The following is a 15,497-nucleotide window of genomic DNA, read 5'->3' as shown; positions in this document are numbered from 1 at the left end:
GGAAAAAATGACAATCATGAGAATGTGTGGGAAAAAAATGAATCCGGATTAAGAACCATTATAAAATGATGATTCTCCTCTCATTTCTTCACCTCCTTAGCCCTCCCCCCACCCTCCAGGCACTTCCACTAAAAGGAGAGGATTTGTCGCGGGTAGATGTTGAACTAGGTGGTGAAAATGGAATTTAGGAAATTTAGGCACCGGATATTTATGCACCGCGTATTTACGGATATTTAGGCACCGGATATTTAAGCACCCGGAAATTTAGGCACCAGGATGTTTAGGCACCCGGAAATTTAGGCACCCGGATAATTAGGCACCCGGAAATTTAGGCACCGGATAATTAGGCACTTTTTGACAAGGCGGAAAATTAGGCACCGGATAATTAGGCACTCTTTAATATAAATATCCGGCTGCCTAAATTTCCGGGTGCCTAAATATCTGGTACCTAAATATCCGGTGCCTAAATATCCGGTGCCTAAATTTCCAGATACCGTGAAAATGACGTCTCAAGGCTAAACACTGGATTTAAGTGCAGGGAACAGCATTGTACTAATGTCAAAATTAGAGTGGGAATAGGGAGAAAGGCTTTATGTTCGTTACTTATAGGAATTAAAATATACTGATCCACTTACTTAGTATTCATATTTTATAAACAATCTTAATCTCTTTTATCAACACTCTTTCTTTCTATTGTTAATGGGTTGCTCCATTACGAAGATCTATTGTGTGAGTGTATAGGTGTGTTACCTCCTTCAAATATTATTTGTGGTAATTAATTATTATTGAATATATATGTACATTTATGTAATATAATATTTATATAAAATGTATATGGCTGCAAATTGTAAAACGGCTAGAAATCACGATCAAATATGTTTTGAAAAGACAGATGAGTTAAACATTTCAATGTCTTTTTTTTTTTTTTTGTTATGGAATATTGGTCTCTTGTAGATACTTAGTCTGCTTATAGCAGATTGTTGATGTTCCAATTTAACCCCGCCTTCTCTATCATAAACCAAATTTAATATATGGCCTATTTACTACACTTTTCGAGAAGGTATGATATTCCCCCATTCCTTTTATGTTCAGTACCACATACAATTTTTTTGCTCTTTAGAATGAAAAATAAAAAAGTCAAAAAAGGTTTCATACACACATTATTAAACAAACACTTACACACACACATATATATGATTAAAACAACAACAAAACACTCGTTTCCCTTTTAACACTGCCCAATGAAATTTAACTATCTGCATTTCCTTTATATTATTATTTGTATTACTGTTATTAACATTATGATGGTTAAAACTGAAATTCGTCTACCAAAGTTTTTGAAAGCTCTGCAAAGCCTATAAAATTGAAATCCCCAAACGTCCATTTGTACTATATGCTGATCTACTTTCCTTACACCGCCAGTGTGTAGCCTTGAGACTCATTACGTAATTTTCACGGCCATGTTCAACATCTACCCACGACTAATCCTCTCCTTTTAGTGGAAGTGCGTGGAAAAGGGGGGGGGGCTAAAGGGCATTACGTGCGTTACTTCGAGGTTTAAGCAAGACCAATCGTTGTTATCGCTCTTACAATAGGCAATATGTCTCGGTTTTTATGTTAATAAACTAATACAAGTATTTAGTTTATATACAATATACAATAGTAATCCAAATATCTATAGTTCTCTCTTTTTATATTAATTAAAAATGAACAATTCTACTTGGAAGATCTAATTTTGTGAGTATAAGTGTGTGTTAAAAATTTCATATCAATGTTTTGAGAAAATTGGTCTCATATGAATACTTATTCAGCGCTTATTCAGCGGTAGAGTTCTTACAATGAGTCAGGCTCCCTTACACAGGCGACTATCTCACAAGAAATAAAGGTTTATGAGCCGATCATCATCCACATCTTTACCGCCCCTCCCCGTTTCAAAAGTACTACCCCCCCCCCTTCCCTTTTCAGGAGCACTTCTTAAGGGTTAAAGTAGATGAGGAGAGAGCGATTATATTTATCACCAATACTCTCCGACATAATATATAATAAATATTTTATAATATTATTTAATCTAACGTATTTACATTGGTAACTAAACATGTACACAAATCGCGTAATTATCAATTTCAAAAACTCATCCGACAACCATAGGCGTTGGTGATGGAGGTGAAGCAATGAGCGGAGAATCATCTCTACCTCCCCTCCCCTGAATCATGTGATGTCTATATTATATAATGACTCTTAATCCGGAGTGTTTTTTTTTTTTGCCACACATTCTCATGATTATATTTTTTCCCCCGTTTTGTTTCAGATTTTCTTTTGTAACACTCGATGCTGGGTACATCAAACTCTTTAATAACACATAACACACAATAGGAGCTTGCTTACCGAGGGGAATAGCTCTATATACAAACACATCAACACAATGTCAACATCTCTATATTTTTCTTTCTCTTATTCTCTCTCTTTGTGTGTTTCTCTCTCTCTCTCTCTCTCTCGTCGTTCGGTATGCTTTGATTCTACTATCCTCCCTTTGTTTCTACAAAACTTTTTTAAAAAAAAAAAAACGAAGATAGCTACAAGAGCAATTAATCAATGGCGTCTCAGCATTGCACGGGACCCTGGGCGAGTACCAAAAGGGACACGAATATTTGTACGATGGACTAAAGGTGACGAAAGATTCTCTTTGTGGTGGGGCTCCAATCTCTCTCTTTCTTTTTCCCTCTCCTCTCTCTCTTATTCTCTATCTCTTCCCCCCTTTCTATCTCATTCCTTCGCTCTATCTCTTTTCTCTATCTCTTTTCTCTCTCTCCCTCTATTTCTCTCCTTTTTCCTCTCTTTGACCCCCTCTCTCTCTCTCCCTCTTTCTCTCTCTCTCTCTCTCGTTGTAGTCTTGACCTGGTACGCTTGGATACCTGGATGGCTGCCTGGTCGTGAGGTTTGCGCGCTGGACTGTCGTTCGGATTTATCGACGGTCGAGGGTTCAAACCCTGCCCGCTCCCATCCCCCGTCGTCCTGCGGGAGGTTTGGACTAGGAAGTAAACTATCTTCAACTCTGAAGGAACATCCGAAACATGTAAAACAAAAACAAAAGCTTTTCGCGCCATTTGTCACGTGAGCCATTTGTCGATAAACTCTTTGTCCAGTGAACTAATTATTGTTTTCAAAGAATTGTCATTGAATCTTCTTCAGAGTTAACATACGTTTTATATTTGACGGACAGGCGTGGGAGCTCCAGTTGCACACGTTCACAGACCACGGGGAATTTCAGACAGACACAAAGGACCGCCACTCCAGCCAAGGGTCTCTGATGGCGGCCCCATTTGTGGAACGGCGTGTCGGACTTTTTGAACTGGGACTGGGGTGTGTGTATGTGTCAGGTGTACCTTTCATTCTCAACATGGAGAATTAAAAAAAAACATAAACAAAACACATAACAAAAACAAAACAAAAAACGGACAGAAGCGAGGCTCACTATCCGATGTTCGCCTATCTGCTTCCACTAACATTTCTACCGAGGCGCCACCTTAAGGTCAGGGGGATCTGGAATTAACTCGGTGTCATTGAACCAGCTGTCTCTGCACCATTTGTCGTGGCGCCTTTATTGACCTCAACCTATCCCTTGGTTTGTTAGCCCGTTGGTGCACCATTCATGATCGGTCAACCGTCTTCCTCCTTCCCTCTCTGTTCTTTGCTTTGCGATGTAAAGTTTTACCAAAAATTCTTCCAAAGACAGGCACGTCCATTCTTTTTGTTGTTTTCTAATCGCTTTCTCTGTCTGCCATAATATTTTATTTTTTTTTTACAGTGGTAGCAGGCCTTTATTAAACGATTATAATGTCATGAATTACTTTCCTTATTTCCGACCCAGTGCAGTCTTGCCAATGTTGGTATTATTTTGACGAGAAACTCGTGCGCTAATGGACACACGCGATGGCTGTGTCGAAGCACGGAGATACTTTTGGGCTGTATGACACGTTGCGAGGTTGGCTGCAGACGCTTGGTACTAGATTGACACGTGATATGACGTAATTATCTTCCTTTTTGAAGTAACGTTTGTAATATGTAAATAACTTTATTGATCCAATCAAATGGAAATTCAGTTTGACTACAATTGACACCCTCAACGTAACTACTGTACAATAACAATATAGATGCACGATATAGATGCACATACGAACAACATTCACACACGAAAAACACATACACATGCATAACCAGCGCTTTATAAATAGACTTGAATGTTTATTTTAATGTCATCCAGGGTCTATTATTACTGAATGTTTTAATTTTCTTCTTTGATATAATTATTTTTTCACAGAACTGGATGTACGAATTAACAGTTGTGGTAAGTTCATCTGTCTGGGCAGTTGTTTACAAACATATCCCTATCTGTTTGCTCCAGACAACCTTGTGGCTGTAAAACAGCGTCGTCAGACCATGACTGGATGGACTGTACTTCGGGTTTTGTTGTTTTTAAAACAGGTTTGTACACGGGTGTAAATGTGGTCCGACTCTCCGAGGGGAAATAACAATCGAGATGTGTAGGCCATTTTTATGTTGCTATAACACATGTCCAAGGTTTTATCGTGCCTTGTGAGACAATTGACATATTGACTTTATGTTGGCAAGTGTTGAGCTAACGATAGATGATTGAAATCTCCCATAACTAGTCGGACAGCATCAGAACTATCCATCCCAAGTATATGTACAATGTTTAGTACCGGTTATATGTTTTGCTGCTTTCTATGTGTTGGCTGTGGGTTTTATATACACAAGTATGATGTAAAATTGTGTAGTTCAATATCGGTCGTGCACACTTTAGTTTTGATTGAGATATTGAAATGTAAGATAATATAAGGTTGCGCAACAAGATCCACTTTATTTAGAATCTTATAATGGCAAGCGATTATAGATCTAATTGTTATAACAATAAGCTACATATTAGAAATTTAGTTTTCGGTTTTTCAACACCGGGAAATATAGATATATTTAAAAATCTGAATTTTTTTACAATTTCTTGTAGTAGCGGTATCGTAATATTATTGGGTTGGAAAGATTCCATGTCTCTTGCAAAGCAACACCAAGTATGCAACAAATCTTCCAACCATTTATAACCTTGACCTTGAGCTAGTACACGTAGGGAAAAGAATAAGGCCACCAGACGTCTGCACATCCACGCAGACAACTCTTACTACCTGTCATGTCTGGGTGTCAAGTTTTAGTCTCGCCGCTTAGGGGAAGGGGGGGGGTAGAATATCTAATCAGAGACAAGATAACAAGTTTATAATAGATTTTTTAAAAATCGGCTCATTGTAAATAGCCTACTTGGTAATGTACCGATCAATAATTCGTATCTTTCTTATCTTATCTAATACAGACGTTACTTCAAAAAAAGAGGATGATTACACAATTGTAGGTAATCAGTAGTGTAGCAATCAATCAGTGTTGGTAATTAACAATATACCAGTCAGTGATTGTAGGTAAAAGATTATTTGTTTTATGTTTGATCACAAAAAGCCAAGATTTGATTTGGAATAGTTTATTTTGGGAAAGGGGGCGATATGGTATGACCATTACTTTTTTTTTTTTGACGGTACGCACCGCTACGGCGTACCGGCACCTTTTTCAATGTGGGCAAAAAAATTACTTTTCTTGTATTTTAACGTTTGTTATTAATTTATAAATAGTTAAAAGTAAGGCAACCCATCACTGAGTGCCGGCATCTAGTTTCTTTTTACAAAAATGAAAAGCAGTGGGTCAGACCATTAACTTATTGGCACGAGTCGCCGTGGTCTATATTAAATCATGATGTTTTGCACTGAGCCGACTTCTGCACTGATCGCGAAGGACCCCGCTCGGGAAAGACAGCCTTATGAACTCTCCGTGACTTACGCCTTCTTCGATGTCGCGCAGCGGTTCTCAACCTTTTATGCTCGGCGACCCCTTTTTACAATCCCCCACTTAGCCGCGACCCCCCCCCCCCCCGCACACACACAGCAATAGAAGAATAGACAATAACAATCAATTTTTTCAATGGTCTTTGTCTACCCCTGGCAAATCGTCAATCGACTCTCAAGGGAGTCGCGACCCACAGGTTGAGAACACCTGATGTAGCGCAACCAGAAAAAACAAATCTCAAGCATAGAAGATTACTTCATAGACGGTTGTGATGGTAGACTGGCAGACGTCTGTGGCGCGGGAAGACCTGTAAGACTAAGACGGAACTGTTCGATTGGTCAACCGTACTGGACACTTCGTAACAGTATAAATGTCAGTTGGTCGACACAGGGGAACGTGGGTTATTGCACTATGAGCTACAACCCCAGCTCCATTTTGTTTTATCCGCTCTAAAAACTCCAAGGGGGGGATAAGTACCTGTGTGGTGAAGCACTTGGCTTCCTAGGGTTCTCAGCAAGAATTTCTGAAGACTGGTATTTTTAATTTCGTGATAATTATGACGCCTGTGTCTACACAACTTTAATGGGTACCTGGCATAAAAGGGGCGGGTAAAGGAGGTTGGTCGTTGTGCTGGCCACATGACACTATCGTTAAGCGTTGGCTTTTTAAACAGACAGGGCCGGATTAAATTGCGTGCAGGCCCCGGGGAAGGATATTGTTAAGCCTTATACACTTTTTCTACAAACTTTAAAAAGACTTATATGATTATTATGAATAACAATACCGGTACTTAAATTATATCCAAAAGGATGCCATATTTTAGAAGAAATTAATTTAATCTCATTTTAAAAACAATATTTAAAATGTATATTTTAGTTTTAAAGAGTGTTAGCCTACAGTCTTGATTTTGTGGATGGTAAGGTTTTTGGTAGTCACACTGCCGTAAATCCGGAGCTACATTTACATATTATTATTATTAATGACTCATGAGCATGCAACAAGCTGGCACTTAATCACGACAATCTTGCCAGCCGACGTAAGATTGTGGTGACAAAAATACAAATAGAATGTTTGACCAAAAAAAAAAAAGTTCAGACCCGTCATAATTCGGTTATATTTTTTTGTATAGAGGCTGTAGCCCGGCTGATTTCACTTAAATCCGGCCCTGAAAACAATGGCCTTTACATCATCTGACCTACAAATAGTGAGGTCTGAGATGATACTATTTATAATAATAAAAACAAAGGAGAGAAAGCATGTTTGCTTTCATTGAGTAGTTCCACAAATTCAGTTTTTAAAAAAAGTCTAATTATGCTTCCTAACGATTTTCTACATGTTTTACTTTTGTTCATTTCCCCATTATTATAACATGTAGTTGATACAAGTTTAGACCTGACCTTGAATTCTGAGATCCAGCTAGGCGCCCACAATCTCGGGGACTTTAAACCAGTCGTGCAGACCGACCTCCGTCTCTATTTCGTAGGTGTTGACTCGCACCCTCTTTTTTTCCAACACACACAAATGAAGAGATGGGGCGAGAATGGATAAGTAGGCCTATCCATACAGTGGGCATCTGTTCATTAACAGCACATCAATCTCTGGTCAGGTGTGTTGTGGGGTCACGGAGGTCACGGTTGTGGCAGCGAGCAGTGAGAAAAGGTTACATCATACGAGATCACCAGCTGCTTGCTTCATAGTAACTTTATACATACTCATCTCTTTGCCTTTGATTCCGAAGATTGTGTGACTAAAGATGAATGCCCCATTTAACGTGGCAAAGCAGACCCGGTTGCGACCTGCATATTTTGCCACAACTTATGCATAAAAAGCAGGTTCTCTGAGGCATACGTTCTTTTTTTTTTTTTTCGTCGACTGCGCCTGTCTTATCTGATGAATTACAGACGTTACTTCAAAGGAAAATTACGGCCTGTGAGAATCCAGTTATCTAGTTAATTAGTGATTTAGTATTTTCCAAGTCATTGCTTTTCCTGGCTGATTCAGACAACCCATTCCATGCTCTAATAGCACCATTGAAGAAGGAGCACTTGTACACATTTGTCCTAGCACGTGGAACAAGTAATGTGCTTTACCCTGCTGTCTTTCTGAGTATTTTATTTTGTTTTCAGAAAACTTTCAGACAAGATAATTTTTATTGATCCTATCAAATGGAAATTGTTTGTCTAGAACTGTCTTTGTCTTTGACCACCTCAAGTAACTACTGTAACAATAACAATATAGATGCAAATACGAACACCATTCACACACGGAACACATACACCCTAACAACCAGCGCTTTAAAAGTTAGACTTCTAAAGACTTCACAACCAGCGTTTTATAAATTAGACTTCTATTGACTTCACAACCAGCGTTTTAAAAGTTAGACTTGTATGGACTTCTCGATGAAGACAGATGACCTTTCGTGTTTGTAAATTATGGTACAGCTAGTGTTATGTAGTATTGCTACTTTACTTTTTAACCTTCTGAGTGATTTTGATCATTGTGCTACTCTAATCAAATGTATTCTTTTCTGGCAGTTGTTTTTCACTGTCACCTCGATCAAAATGGCGCCTCATTTGATCTTTATAGCGCATGGGGGAGGGGGGGTCTCTGTTACGCCATCCTTCATTACGCTTAATTTAAAGATCGCATTTGGCATGCAATCATTCCAATACACAATACTCATATATAATAGAATAATTATGGGATTAATTTCCAATTGAATGACAAATACGTGAGGTAGATTTAGCAAATTTTATAACTAAGTGCTTAAAAAAAAATTAATTCCATTAGGAAAATAAGAGTTTAGATTTCAACAGTAGAAAGGTGGAAGAAATTGGTGTTAATATAAAGGCCTATAGGTCTGTGATTTGTCTCAATTTTGAAAGAAAAAAATATATCACGAGATTTTTTATTAGGAATCACTAAGGGCGCAAACAATTCCCGAAATTCGCAAAGTAGGCTTACTTGAATTTTATCTAGTGATCTTTATCTTCGCACATTTTAAGAATTTTTAATTGAAGTAGAGTGAGAGAGAGTGTGTGTATCTATGATGCAGATATTCTGCCCTATGACAAAGTTCGTTGGTTATAGAGAGAAACATTTAAAATTTAAACTTCGATTTTTACCGATTAAAAAAAGTCATCTTATTATTCACTATTCACTGTGCAGAGATAACGAACGATCTGTAGATGACAGCTCTTTTATTTTTATTACGAACATGTAATGCTAATTTAAAAAAGATCAACAACGTCATAAACATAGTCAATATTTGATGAAATGGTTATTAATTATTTACGATGGGGGATTATTTACGAGGATGGTCGTGCGGTATGCGCGCTGGACTGTCGTTCGCGATGGTCCCGGGTTCAAACCCAGCCCGCTCCCCTCTCCCGTCGCCCTGAGGATGGACTAGGAAGTAAATTATCTTCAACTCTGAATGAACATCCGAAACATGTAAAACATTTTACAAACAAACATAATAATTTAGTGATCCTTTGTCTGGGAAGCGTGGTCGAGAGACTAAGAACGCTTGAACTTAACTTTGCTTGGCTACCTATAAAAGGGGCTCGAGGTTCGACACCCGACTCGAGCAGTTAACAAACAAAAATGTAGGCTCAAGGCGCTGTGATAACATTACAAACATAAACAGGAGAGCTAAAATGACACAAACTAATCTAAATAAAAAGTTTTAAACAGATATGTCTTATTAATGTTCTTCTTGAATTTAGTGTAGCATCTGTCTGAGATCAATGGGGAGTGAGTTCCAAACCTTTGATCCGTGCACAGAAATTGCCCGCAGACCGTAGCTTGTGAGGAAGTTATAGTTCTAACATGTGTTGCCTATAGGTAAATCCGGCCCTGGTATAATACAAAGTTTAATTTGATGTAGGCCCCCCAACCTAAGACAAAGGTAACGGTAGTCGCGAGATTGTACTTTAAATCCTAATTATTTCAAATAAAAGTGTCTCCAGGGCTACTAACTCTGATCAAACTTCAATTTTGTATTGTTTATATTGCTCTCTTTTGGATGACGAGTTTGCCGACCACTGGTTAGTATATTGTGTGTATGTGTATAGATCTATGTCCCTTGTGTCTAATCTTCGGTTCCAGGTATGTTTGCAGTGTCTTCTAGATCTAATTTAAATTTAGTAATGCCATCTTATTATCTAGTCAATATTTACTTGCTTTGGCAACTAACTCTTTATCAACTTTATGGTAATTCTGTCAAAGATTAAATAACTTTTATAACATGATTAATAAATTTAATTTATGTCTAGATTCTAGAGATGTATAGGCTATAACTATAGACTATAATATAGATTATAGATATAGATCTAGACTATTCACTCTTATAGGGAATATAGGCCTTTAAGATAAAGTAAATTTGCTTACGTCACGATAACCGGCTCATCTAGATCTAGAGACACTTAGAATCTAGAAGTCTAGATAGATCTAGATCTAATCTAGATTGAGATTCTAGTGGTAGGGTTAGGGTATATATATATATATGTTTTTTTTTATGTGGAGGCGCGGTGGCTGAGCGGTAAAGCGCTTGGCTTCTGCACCTGGGGTCCCGGGTTCGAATCCCTGTGAAGGCTGGGATATTTATATCGTGATCCTTGGGCGCCTCTGAATCCACCCATCTCTAATGGGTACCTGACATTAGTTGGGGAAAAGTAAAGGCGGTTGGTCGTTGTGCTGGCCACATGACACCCACAGAATCAGATGACCTTTATCTGCCCTATAAGGTCTGAAAGGGGGAACTTTACTTTTTATATATATATATATAGAGAGAGAGAGAATTCTAGATCTAGTAAACATCTAACTATTGTTGTGTTATTGTTACCTGTATCAAGTGTATCCTAGGCCTAGTCTTACTTTGTACTTATCATATTTGTGAAAGAAAACATAACTAGTTATAGTTTAGATTTTAGGTCTTAAGTTGTTCATTTGTGTTGAAATATGCATTGTCAACTTGGTCTGCATAGCCATGTGAAATACTGCAGGCCTACTCATCCATAATCTTTGTATTAAAGATGGTGTCACTCATCCATAATCTTTGTATTAAAGACTGTCTGCTTATCCATAACCATCACAGTCCTTTGTATTAAAGATGGTGCCTTATTATGCTAGAAATGTAACTTAGATCTAGTGGGAAGCGTGGTCGAGAGGCTAAGTGCGCTTGAACTTGGCTTGTCTTGACTACCTAGAAGGGGGCTCGAGCAACACCCGACTCGGGCTCTGAGCATGCTATAGGCATGAAAGTAGCGCTATATAAAAAATTTAGCAACCAATTATATTTTAAACAGGAGTGTTGTAATAAATAGTTTTTAACTTTTTTTTTCAGATCAAAACACAGATCTCTTCTTTGTAATATAAAAAGGGAACATCATACAAATTGCTAGAAATTATTACCTCTGAGAAGCAGACAGTAAATAAAAACGCTAAAAAAATTGGTGTATCAAGAATTCTTTAAGGCAAGTAGTCATTGACAAAGGTAGAATTTAACAATTTTGAATTTAATGTCATTGTCATAAAATTTTCCTAATAACCACTGATTTAGCAAAGCAAATATCTGTAAGTTTCATTCTTTTTTTTTGTGTTGCTTTATCTTTTGTGTTATTGCATGCAAATTGAGCATGTTTTTAATTGAAATTATTTAAAGAATAATTATGTTAATTAATAACTCATTTAGCTTCATATAGTTTTTATAGATCTAGTTTTAATAGTTAAGTTGAAATTTTATCTTCAAAAAAACTTAATAACTCTGATTTCATAGTCCAATGTTTTATATATTCATTATCATAATTAAATTTTGGAACATTTTCAGATCATGAAGATGTAGACCATCATGATGAAGATGTAGACCAGCATGATGAAGATGTAGACCAGCATGATGAAGATGTAGACCAACATGATGAAAAGGTAGACATGTACATGTAGACCATCATGATGAAGATGTAGACCAACATGAAGATGTAGACCAACATGAAGATGTAGACCAACATGAAGAATGAAGACCAACATGAAGATGTAGACCAACATGAAGATGTAGACCAACATGAAGATGTAGACCAACATGAAGATGTAGACCAACATGAAGAATGAAGACCAACATGAAGATGTAGACCAACATGAAGAATGAAGACCAACATGAAGATGTAGACCAACATGAAGATGTAGACCAACATGAAGATGTAGACCAACATGAAGAATGAAGACCAACATGAAGATGTAGACCAACATGAAGAATGAAGACCAACATGAAGATGTAGGCTGACATGATGAAGATGTAGACCAACATGATGAAGATGTAGACCAACATGATGAAGAATGAAGACCAACATGAAGATGTAGGCTGACATGATGAAGATGTAGACCAACATGATGAAGATGTAGACCAACATGATGAAGATGTAGACCAACATGATGAAGAATGAAGACCAACATGAAGATGTAGGCCAACATGATGAAGATGTAGACCAACATGAAGATGTAGGCCAACATGATGAAGATGTAGACCAACATGATGAGGAATGAAGACCAACATGAAGATGTAGGCCAACATGATGAAGATGTAGACCAACATGATGAAGAATGAAGACCAACATGAAGATGTAGACCAACATAATGAAGAATGAAGAACAACATGAAGATGTGGGCTGATATGATGAAGATGTAGACCAACATGAAGATGTAGGCTGACATGATGAAGATGAAGACCAACATGATGAAGATGTAGACCGACATGAAGATGAAATGTAAACCAAAATATTGATCAAGAGATGTATGGAATAAAAAGGTAAGCAAAGCTATGTATATCAATTAATATTTTTTTTTATACTAAACCTCTAAGTAAAGCTTTGCCAAGTTTTGTGTTTCACTGACTATGAAAATGTTTTGATATTGATTTTTGTTCTCTTTACAGTGAACATCTTGAGAGGGAAAACAATTCCTAGAGGCAAAGACACAGACACAGTAGATACATAAGAGATTGTTTCCTTTTCTACCATCATTTAGAGCCTTTTTTGTGAGGGAACCTGCATCTGAAAGAACTGAACATTTCCCTAATGCTACTTCAAATTCAGATCTCCTCCCAACCTCAGGCTGAGTACCCGTGGTCACCTACTTTATGTTACATTACCATAGCACTACAGACAGTGGAAAACAAATTATATGAAGGAATGCAACCACCATCAGATATTGTTGTCTTTACAGACTCCCAATCTACTCTTCAAGAACTTAACAGCAGCACCTCAAATAGCTCAAGAGAGTTGACAACACTCATTGTGATAATCCATCAGATGATATCAAAATTAAATATCAATATCACACTACAGTGGATCCCTGGACACATTGTCATCATGGGAAATGAAAAGGCAGATAAGCTATCAAAGGCAGGTTTATCTATGGAACAACCAGATAGACCTGTTAACTACCTCACCCTAAGGTCAATGTTAGTCAACAATCATAAAGAGGAGTGGCTCAACCAATGGGCATCAGGAAACACAGGCAGAGCCATGTACAAAGAAATGACTACACCTAACAAACTGGACAGTATTAACTTCCTCCCCTGCAAAGAACAATCTACAATTTTCCAACTAAGAACAGGACACACTCCACTATTAAATTACCACCTGAACAAAATAAACTCCACACAACTCCTCCTTTGCAGACACTACGCCCACCCCTTTGAAACCGTAAACCATATCCTCTTTGAATGCTCCTCCCTAATCCAACTTAGGCAGACCCTACTTCCACTACAGCCCAACATAACCAACACCCTGTACGGCAGGGCTGAACAACTGAAGAAGACAGCACACTTTTTTTCCTTGGCACAGTCTGCAAAAGAGCTTACAGCTCAGCAGCAATAAAGCTGGCTAGAAGAAGAAGAAAAAGAGGTTACATTACAAGAAGTGGTCGCAAAGTCAGAAAACCTAACAGATGACAATGAGTAGAACAATCATTTCTGATACAGGTACAAGTACTCAAGTGATGTACTTTGTAAGAACTAATTAGGTGGAATCACCATAATTGATTTCTATCTTGTTCTATAAATAGGTATATCTTGACAATCAGTCCAGTCATTGCTCATTCTTTTTTAATATTCCTTTTGTTCCCTCAATCATCTTGTTGTTTCAGTTAATGTTTTTATCTTTTTTGTTTTTGGAGGAGGGAGGGGCTGTGGTATATTATTATTATTATTATTGAAGTCACAACACCAAAGCCTTGCTACATTATGCTTTTAATTCAATTTATCATCTCCCCTGCTTTCATATTAATGTTCATTAGTGTCACATCCATGCACAATTTGTTGTATGCTTTTTATAGTGTAAATAGTGACTTCACATTATTTAGATCAATTATATGTTATATTATATTTAAACTAAAACTGTTAGCATTTTCTATGCTATTATTAATATGAATGTGTTTATGTGTTGCTATGAATGCATTTTAAGTTTTAGTCTGAAATCATAAATAAGAAATTGTTTCATAAACAAAGATTATATTAATACTTAATATTTCAGACTTCACTATAGCATTGAGTTCATCCCCATAGTCTATTTAAAACTTTCAAATACTAATTCACTTTGTCTTATCTAATGGTGATCATGGGGGTATCCACTATCCATAGTCTCTGGTATGAACACTCACTGTCCTGGTTAGGGCTAGGATGTAATCTCTATTTCTGATGGAACACATGTAAAACCAAGAAAACAAACAGTAGACCTAGACTTTATTAACAGGTCATGCAAGCATTTTTTTATAATTGTGAACTGATGCTCTCAGAGCTATTTTTATGTATTTTTATTTTTGCAACTTTTGTAGACTAGTGCTAAGCTGTATGCTTATACTTCCGCCTATTATTATATGGGTTAGGGCGATGCTGTTTCCTGTACTGTTGACCAGAGTGTGTCAGTTTTAATTATTCTGTACTTGGAACTGCCTTTAAGTTTCAGAATTTGTTGTTTTTTTTCTATATGTAAAGCTACTTTATATATATAGTTATATATTATGGTACATTATTTTTCTAATTGAAACAACTGTCAAAATAATTGGCGGTTTTTTGTTTTAAAGTTTGTTTTAAAATGATGGCCACTTCTAATGTTTATGTACTAGATCTTTTCCTAATTTTTTTGTTTTTTTATCTGCAGTGTTTTGTAACTGCTGCTTTGCTCATTTGAATTAAAGTATCATTTTGTTATTTCTTCTCTTTCTTGATTTCTTTGGTCACAGACTTAGGTGCACAGATACAACCCACCCAGTAGACCTTCTGGCAACTGTAACTTCTTGTTAGTGCAGGCTAGACATGACCTGGGGGCACTGCCATGCTAACATAATACTAATATTCTCTTGAATCATTCCAGACAGCATTGAGACCACCCCTGTCCCTAACAATACATAATTACCTTGCTTTAGTTGTAGAATGAAAGTTGAGCAAACAGTGAAAAGCTTCTATATAATTCACTTGGAGGTGAGGTGACTGAGCGGTGAAATACTTGGCTTCCAAACATGTGTCCAGGGTTTGAAGACTGGGATTTTTAATTTTAGGACTATTAGGCACCTTTGAGTACAGCTGGTTCTAATGGGTTCCTGGC

General features: G+C 37.2%; 1 long non-coding RNA gene across 1 annotated transcript; it reads left to right on the top strand.

Annotated features, from left to right (window-relative positions):
- Nucleotides 1-11,747: 11,747 nt before the first annotated feature.
- LOC129924986 (uncharacterized) lies at nucleotides 11,748-15,103 on the top strand. Its single transcript, XR_008776860.1, has 2 exons — nucleotides 11,748-12,700; nucleotides 12,827-15,103. It is a non-coding gene; the product is annotated as an uncharacterized LOC129924986 (long non-coding RNA).
- Nucleotides 15,104-15,497: the final 394 nt, after the last annotated feature.

This window comes from Biomphalaria glabrata, chromosome 3 (assembly GCF_947242115.1).
Source record: "Biomphalaria glabrata chromosome 3, xgBioGlab47.1, whole genome shotgun sequence".
Taxonomy (NCBI): domain Eukaryota; kingdom Metazoa; phylum Mollusca; class Gastropoda; family Planorbidae; genus Biomphalaria; species Biomphalaria glabrata.
Note: the sequence above shows the minus strand (reverse complement) of the source record. Positions and strands in the feature narration are given on the sequence as shown.